The 9,475-nt window shown below is 31.2% G+C and overlaps 1 pseudogene; it reads right to left on the bottom strand.

Annotated features, from left to right (window-relative positions):
- Positions 1-6,652: 6,652 nt before the first annotated feature.
- Positions 6,653-8,645, bottom strand: LOC130893003 (uncharacterized; annotated as a pseudogene).
- Positions 8,646-9,475: the final 830 nt, after the last annotated feature.

A 9,475-nucleotide genomic window follows, 5' to 3' on the forward strand; every position in this document is an offset into this window, starting at 1 on the left:
TTTGAGTCGACAACTTTGCAATTACAGGAGAACCACGTATTTGTGTTAACTTATGTCGAAAAAGTTAACTGATGTTGTTTGTTAAATAAAAATAAAGTAATATATCATAAAATGTTCTTGGTTTATTTACACTTATGTATTCGTTGTTTTTTAAATAACTTATAATGTACAAAACGTTTTAACAAAATTATTATATCCAACAAAAGTACCTAAACTTATCGCGAAGCTAAATATTAGGTTGTAACAAATAAATAAAGTGGATGTATTGTTTTGCTTCAAATTTTTTAAATTAAGATTTCTTCAATATTTATTTTATATATGTGGTATTAAACTGTACCTCATTTATGTTAACAAACATTTTTTATTGAAAAATAATTTGATAAAATTTTGGCATTGATAAAAATATATTTATAGATAATATCAATATTTACCAAACCTGCTAGGAATTATAAGAAATAAAGTTTTTATTATTTTGAAATTTTTATTCGGTTTTTACAAAACATCAGATCTGACTATTACATTTTTAACTCTTTGGTTTTGTTTGTTAATGTAAAATTTCTTTTATAATGTAATAACTACAAAATGCAATATTAAACTATAATGTTTCTTAACCTAAGAAACATATTAAATGAAAAGTATAAGGATTTCATTTTTCAATGCAATACCCAGGGATGTACAATAAACAAGTTTCAAAAGAAAATGGGACATGTAACTATAGCATTAATGATTATTTTAAATAATTAAAACAATTTTTTTTGCAATTTTTTATTTATCAATTTTTGCTTTTCCTTAACGTTGTTAAGTGCCATGCGCCCTAAATTGAATATTTGTTTTTTTCAATAGCGAGTGCCAAGCGTCACCTATTGTAAACTTTTCCGGGCATGTGCATGACCTTCCTCAAAAAGCACAAAACTAAATTTAGGGCAAAATTGTACTTACCTTTTGAAAAGAAATGCTTCAAATTATAATACCAAAATAAAAACTAGTACTACTTCCTATGTAAAACAATAAATGACCAGTTTTATTCAAACTTAAATAAGCAGCTTGGATTACATAATTATTAAATGTGAGTAAAGTTATTTAGATTTTTATTACTACTATATTATATTCTGCTGCTTAAAATCTTTGGTTAAGGCAATTTTTATATTATTTTATTGTGTAAAAAATAATCCGTTAATAAATGCAAATCTAAACATTATCACCGTCAGTATCATCCATAATCCCATCCAAGTTGTACATTTTTTCTTCTTATTTTAATACATGTGCAATACAATTTTTCCAATTAATATTGTTAACATTATCCAATGCTACCATTAACAACTCTTTTACATCTTTTTGTTGAGATTTTATAAATTATAGAGTTGGCAACAATGCAGTTTGTCAATGATCCATCATTGGCACTTTTGGCGCGACATGATGTATTAATTGTAAAGTTAGCTAGTAGTTTTTCTCTCACCACGTTGTGTTATATATTTGACCAAAAATCAATAAACCTTTTATTTGGAGGATGTTTTAATCTAGTGAAAACCTAAAACCGTAACGGGTTCTTAACAGGTTATGGGCCCAGAAGGCGAATAAGAAAGAAATAACATTTTTAAGACATTAGAAGTTAAATAAGTTAATAAAATGGCCAATACCATAATAAACCTTCCTCAACTCACAACTGCGACAAATTTCAATAACTGGAAGTTCAGAGTTACCATATTATTAGATGAAAGACAAATATCTGAAGTTTTGGAGAAAACAGAAGAAAGGCAAAAAGCAGAGTTCAGAGCCAAGGACTCGAAAGGCAAAAGCATAATAGTACAATGTCTAACTGACAAGCATTTAGATCTGGTTAAAGATGCCAAGACTACCCAAGAAATGATTAAAGCACTAGAAAATATATTTGAAAGAAAAAGTGTGTTCACAAAGCTAACTCTTAAACCTAAGCTGCTGACATTGAAGCTAAGGCGAGGCGAAAAACTAGAAGATCACTTTTTAGTATTTGACACCCTAATAAGAGATTTAGAAAACTCAGGATCTAAACTGGAGGAGGAAGACAAGGTATGTCACTTACTATTATCGTTAAATGAACAATATGAATCAGTGATCACAGCTATAGAAACAATGAATACAAGTATTAAAATGGACTTTGTAAAATCAAGATTACTGGATGAAGAAATGAAGCTTGAGTCGAGGCAGGAGAAATTATCTACTAATGAAATGTCGTTTCAAACTAGTCTACAGCTCATTTGCTATAAGTGTCACAAACCAGGACACAAAATGTCTGAATGTCGACAAAAAAGGAGAGTGGATTCTAGAGGCCATCCCAGAGGAAATTTTCGAGGTGGTTTCTCTTCCCGAGAAAAATTTTTAGCTGGAAATTCCAACACATATAATGCAAACTTTTATTTTGGACTCTGGATGCACACAGCACATGGTTATGGGAGAAATGGTAAAATATATGACTGAAATAGAAGATATCCACACAATAAAAATTGGAACTGCAAAGAATGGTGAAGCTTTGTTTGCAAACAAAAAAGGGACATTAAATGGCAAATGTCAAGGTAAAGGTATAAAAATTGAAGCGCTCATTGTATCAGGTATGTCACACAACCTTATTTCTGTATCAAAACTACTAGAAAAGAATTTTAAGGTAACATTTGTTAATGGGATTAATGGGACAAGACAAGCAATTTTAGATAAAGAAAATTCTAAGTTTAAATGTGAAATGTCAAATAATTTATTTTGTCTTTATGTTGATTTTAATAATAAACCAGATGATGTAGCATACATGAATAATAGTAATACTGATGTAAATTATGGCACAGGCGATTAGGACACATAAATAGGAATAATTTGAAAAGATTAGGTTTACCCTATAGTTTAGAAATATGTAAAGCTTGTATGGAGGGAAAAAGTACACATAAACCATTTTTTTCATGTAACAAAACCAGTACAAAGATTGGTCAATTGATACATTCAGATATTGCAGGTCCAGTTACAGTAGCTACACTAGAAGGGTACAAATATTTCCAAGTTTTGATTGATGATTATTCACATTTTCTGATAGTAAAGCTACTAAGAAATAAAACTGAGGCACATCAGAATATCATTGACTTTATTAAATTGATTAAGACGCAACATAATTCAAAAACGCAAAGAATTCGTATTGACAATGGTGGGGAGTTCATATCAGATGATTTTAAAAATTTTTGTCGAAGTAAAGGTATTGAGCTGGAATACACTATGCCACATTCTCCACAAGAAAATGGAGTAGCCGAGCGAATGAATCGAAGCCTACTGGACAAGGTACGCACCAAATTTGCCGAAACAAACTTACCAAGAGAATTATGGGGAGAAGCTATTTTATGCTCAGCATATGAATTAAATCGAACGCCAACCCAAGCCAACAATGGGAAAAACACCAGCAACCAGATGGTACAAGAAGAATGATTTAGGAAAATTGAAAATATTCGGAAGTCAAGCATGGGCAGTAATTTTACCAAGACAAAGTAAATTAGAAAGAAGAGCACAACCTTGCATCATGATGGGATATACCAAAGCTGGATATAGACTTTGGAATTATGAGGACAACAAAATTTTTCAATCAAGAGACATCAGATTTGATGAAACAACAACAGATTACAATGAAATTATTAAGGCTAGTGGGAAGAAAAGTATAAATGAAAAGGTCATAGAGATACAATACGAAAATGAATTACAAGAAGAACCAAATGCCATAGAGGAAGAAGCAATAGAAGAGACTGACTTTGGCAATAATAATGATGAAACAGAGAGGAAGAAAAACTAGACAGCCAAAATATCTGAATGAATATGAAGTCTACACAGCTTATTGTCTAATATCAGCAGAAGAAGATGACCCTATAAGCTATAAAGATGCTGTAAAGGACCAAGATTGGATAAATGCTATGAAAAAGGAACTAGATGCGCACGAGAGATTGAATACGTGGACAGAAACGTAGCTACCAACAAATGGAAATGTTATTCAAACAAGATGGGTTTTCAGGACAAAGGAAGATGGAACGAAAAAGGCAAGAATAGTTGCAAAGGGGTTCCAAATTAAGGAGGAGGATCAGTTTGAACCCAACTACTCACCAGTTGCAAGAATTTCAACGATTAAGTTACTCTTATCTGTAGCATTACAAAATAATTTTAATATCAGACAAATGGATATCCCGACTGCATTTTTAAATGGAAAACTTGAGAATGATGTCTACATATATGCACCAGCCGGACTTAAAGTGAATAAATCAAAAATACTAAAACTTAACAGAGCTCTGTATGGATTAAAAGAAGCATCAAAGGTGTGAAATAATACATTTAATGATTTTGCAATTCAGAATAATTTTAAGAGATCCTTATATGACTGTTGTCTATACAGTAATCAGAAGGTTTGGATACTTATTTATGTTGATGATATTTTGTTAATAGGAGAAGACAAAGATGTGAACGAGACTATGAATTTATTGAAAAGCTGTTTTCAAGCAAAGGATTTGAATGAAGTGAATAATTTTCTAGGAATGAAGATCACTAGAACAGAAGATATCATTAAAATCGAACAACAGCAATTTATTGACAAATTGCTAAATTATTTTAATATGAAAGACTGTAAACCAAAGAGGACTCCAATGGAAAAAGGATTCCAATATAACGACAAGGCCAAAATTTTGACAAACATTCCATATAGACAACTCATCGGAGGTTTGATGTATTTAGCAACGACTAGTAGACCTGACATCAGTTATGCTGTGTCATACTTGAGCAGATTTTTGGATCGTGTAACTGAAGAGACCTGGACTGCAGGAAAACGAGTCTTGAGGTATCTACAGGGAACTAAAACTCTAGGATTGACTTATACTAAACATACAAATGGTGACGTAATACTTGAAGGATATTCAGATGCTGATTGGGCAACGGACAAGGAAAGTAGAAAAAGCGTTAGTGGATCTATAATTTTATATGGTAATAACCCAATATCATGGTCATCCAAGAAACAAACTTGCGTGGCTTTATCAACAGCGGAAGCTGAATATGTGGCAGCAACACAAACAGCTCAAGATCTAATCAACGTAAAGGGTATTTTAGGGGACTTAAATACTATTGCCAAAACGATTCTATATTGTGATAATAAGAGCACAATTTTAATGTCCAAAAGCAATGAAAATTCGAAAAGAACCAAACATATTGATATTAAAAACCATTATATAAAAGATTTAATTAGTAAGAGGGAAATAGAAATAAATTATGTATCAAGTGAGCAAAATTTAGCTGATATGTTTACTAAATCATTAGGTACAGAACTCTTTACAAAGCTTAGAGACAAAATATGTATAATTTAAAGCTTCATGTTTTTAGTTGTATATTACATAATATCTTAAGTTGATTGAGCGATTTTCATTAATACATGTCAAATCGAGGAGGAGTGTTGAGATTTTATAAATTATAGAGTTGGCAACAAAGCAGTTTGTCAATGATCCATCATTGGCACTTTTGGCGCGACATGATGTATTAATTGTAAGGTTAGCTAATAGTTTTTCTCTCACCACGTTGTGTTATATATTTGACCAAAAATCAATAAACCTTTTATTTGGAGGATGTTTTAATCTAGTGACAACCTAAAACCGTAACGGGTTCTTAACACTTTTAATTTAAACTTAACGTTTTTGGCTGCCACCGAATTTTTTACTTGAGCCCAAACTAATTCTATAGGGTTTAATTCACAGTGATATGGCGGTAACCTTAACAAAACTTTATTATTTTGTTGTGCCATTTCATCAGTAACATATGTGTTGAATTTTTCTTTATATTGATTTATTATATAAATAAGTTCGGATCGAACCATACCCATATCAAATTCTATATTTTTTAATCGTAACCAATCCTGCATATCTTTTTCAATGAACATGTTGTGGGAACCTTTTCTATTCGACGGCTATGGTAGGATGCATTGTCCATTACAATTACAGCACCATCTGGCAATTTTTTTAGAAATTCAGGAAACTATTGTTCAAACACTGTCCCATTCATATCCTCATGATAATCTCCAGCTTTTTTATTTTCGAAAACGAATAATGCGTCTTTAACAAATCCTTGTTCACATCCACATGAAAAATTATAAGACGTTTACCTTTTCCTGATGGGCTTTTAAGACCTGTAGATAATCCTTCGTTAAAAGCTTGGGTTTTATTTTTGACTAGCTAAAAAACCCGGCTTTGCCCGGGAGTTGATATGAGATGACGTGGTAGAGTCGAAATAAAAAAATAAACTATGACGTAAAAAGTAAAAAAAAAGTTTATTGAAAACGTTTTCTCATTATTTACAATACTTGTTTATAAACAACATTTTTCATTTTATTGTCTGGAGTATATATACATAAATTTTTTGGATTTCCTACTCTTGAGCAAGCTACATATAGCTGACCGTGAGAGAAGCAGGATTCTTTGAGGTTAATGCCACAATATTTTAAAGTTTGTCCTTGCGCTTTGTTAATTGTAAAACTAAAGGCTAATTTTATTGGAAACTGCAGTCTTTTAAATTGAAATGGCAATTCCGAAGAGATCAGAGGTATTCTAGGTATAAATACTGTCTGTCCTTTGGTCTTTCCAGAAATAAGTTCAGCTTCAATGATATTATTCGATAGCTGTTTTACGATCATTCTAGTTCCATTACATAATTTTGGGGAGTTGAGATTTCTGAGTAGTATGATTGGAGTTCCAATTTTCAGACGAAGGCAGTGTAATGGCATTCCTGGTACTTGTAAAGAATTTAGAAATTCAGTGGGGAAGTTGACACTTTCTTCAATGGATACCATCGTGTCGATCGATTTATATATTTTCTCTTCACCGCTGTTCAAATTAAACTAACTCTGGTGAGCGACACCGGGCTCTTATATATTCAGAGAGCTAGGCTCTAGAATATTCGAGAAAATTTGAAAATATTTTCTCTCTCACACCTTCTAGAGTATTCTGGTCATTATCGTCCGCCATAATAAAAGGTTCTATAGCGGTAGCATTTGTAGTAAAAGCGCGAAATTTAAAAACCTAAATTTTTTAATGTTTTGAGAACTAATTTGGATAACTAAAATTATGTCGCTTTAACTCCAAAATATAAGTTAGCTAATGACGTATAAATACACAAAATTTAATAACTTTATTATAGCAACAAATTAAATTTAATACTTTATTGAAATTGGAATTTTAAATTTCGCGCCACTACTACACATGCTACAATTGCTCGTAACGCTTTTGGAAATGCAACCCAAACAATCGTTGTCCTGAATGAAGTTCAAATATTCGATAACAGATGGCGCCACTATACTTAATTTCCAAGTTGAGGGTTCTGAAAGTCCCTTATATCTTTAAAAACATGCCCTTTAGATTAAAACGGGAACTTTCTTGTTCGAGGAGGGATAAAGGGCTATCACACTACATAAGTCCCTTTATCGAGTCGGGACTCCTTTTTAAGTTTTATCGGCACGCACATTTTATCGACTTAGTTTTATTATATATATAGATATTTGTATCTATCCAAACTTTTCTGTGACCTTCATTTAGCCAGGTTTCATTTAAATAATAAATTGGTCTACCTTCTGACCTGTAACGTTTGATAGATGTTATTAAGTACCTATTGTCGTCTCCACCTTACAATATCATCACGTTCTATTAAAACACTCTTACGGCTTCTTTTCAAATATCTAAAAATTTATACATATTACATGAATATTTAATACACACTAAATAAATAAAAGAAAATAATAAGGGACACCCACACACTACCTACTTTTATTTCTATATTTTATAAATATAGGTATATTTAAATATAATGGCCTGCAGATTGTATAAGGGAAAGTTCATTAAAATTTCCTATACTTATGCTAGATTATTTGTTAACATCTCAATAGGCTTGTCTTTATTTGAAACTTATTTTTAGTTTTATTAATTTTATCTACATTAATGTATGAATATGATACACTTTTTAATTGGAGATAATAGTACCTGTATGACAAATAATAATTTTTTGACTAAATAGATTATTTAGGTTGGTTAAAAAAATCATAAGCTACAACAAACAAGTGGGCAATGATAAAATAATGATGTCCTTTATATAAAACATGATAAAATTACTTACTTGAAATTGATTTCTTTCATAAGTTTGTATAATGATGAACGAGAGACATTTTGTAAATCCGTATTTTTCTTAATTTCATTTAAAATTTTGTTCAATGTGGGGATCTCGTTTTTAAAAAAGAAAATATGTACAATTCGTCGAATGATACTTTTATTAGTTTCATCAAATGTTTAACAAGGCCTGGACGATCTCCAGAATGTTTTGGGCTAACAACTGCTCCCGTACTTCGCTATTCTCTTATCGTACGATATACAGTCGATTTCACAATCCCTAAAAAGTGAAAATGTTTTAAGTTAATTTCATACAAAAATGTAATTTTTCTACAACTTACCCATCGTTGTAACAATTTTAGACACGACAGCAGTAAACTTGATTTTTGGTTGATCAGTTAAAATTTGTTTATACAAATTTATCATACTCTGTTTTTCGTTTAGTGATAAACGACCCAAACTTATCAATTTCCGTCTTTTTGGTGGAGAAGAAAGACCGCTGGTACTTGGAGTAGCATCCATATTTTTCTATTTCATCTTGGAATGCTACAGTAATACTCATGCGTTGGAACAATAATACCGGATCAACAGGTACTTTTTCTTCATGAACTTTTATGGTACTAGTCATAGCTAAAAGAGGAACAACTTTGTCAGCACGTTTTAATTTAATATTATTGAATGTCAACCCTGTCATTTTTGCATTGAAGCAAGTCCAATTTCACGAGTTTTATAACAATTTATTTTATCATCACCAACGACTTCACTCGCAATAGAAACAATTTTGCTAACCTTTGGAAAAGGATCATGCGTTGATAACCATTAGGGTGTTCGTTATTTTAGAAAGTTAAAAATTTCCGCTTACCCGCCCTGAATTTTGTTCTATGTAACATAAGAAACCTTTTTTCAAAATTTGAGATAATTTGAGTTACTCTAAATGATGTCGCAAGAGTACTGAAGTTTTAGAATTACACATATGATAAATGTAAGTATTGTAGGTAGTACAGTAAGTTAATCGTTTATTATAACTCAGAAAATACACTAAATTATTAAAATCTACCTTTAAAAGTATTATTGAAGTCGTTACATGACGTTACACAATAAAAATTAATTAATTCAAAAATCTATTATAATTCTAAAATAACCCATACTGAAATATCAGTCATAATTTTGCTGCAGCGTAGACTTTCTTGCATCTGGAAATTTTCTATGATACTCGGCCGGAGTATGCATCTGGAGAATGTACTGCTTTTGATCTTCATCTTTTATTAAAATAGATCCGTTATCAACTTCACGCCCCTTTCGGCAGTATCATTTACAACGCTTAAATTTTGAATGGTATCTAACGCTTTTTG

Source organism: Diorhabda carinulata, chromosome 4, assembly GCF_026250575.1.
Source record: "Diorhabda carinulata isolate Delta chromosome 4, icDioCari1.1, whole genome shotgun sequence".
Taxonomy (NCBI): domain Eukaryota; kingdom Metazoa; phylum Arthropoda; class Insecta; order Coleoptera; family Chrysomelidae; genus Diorhabda; species Diorhabda carinulata.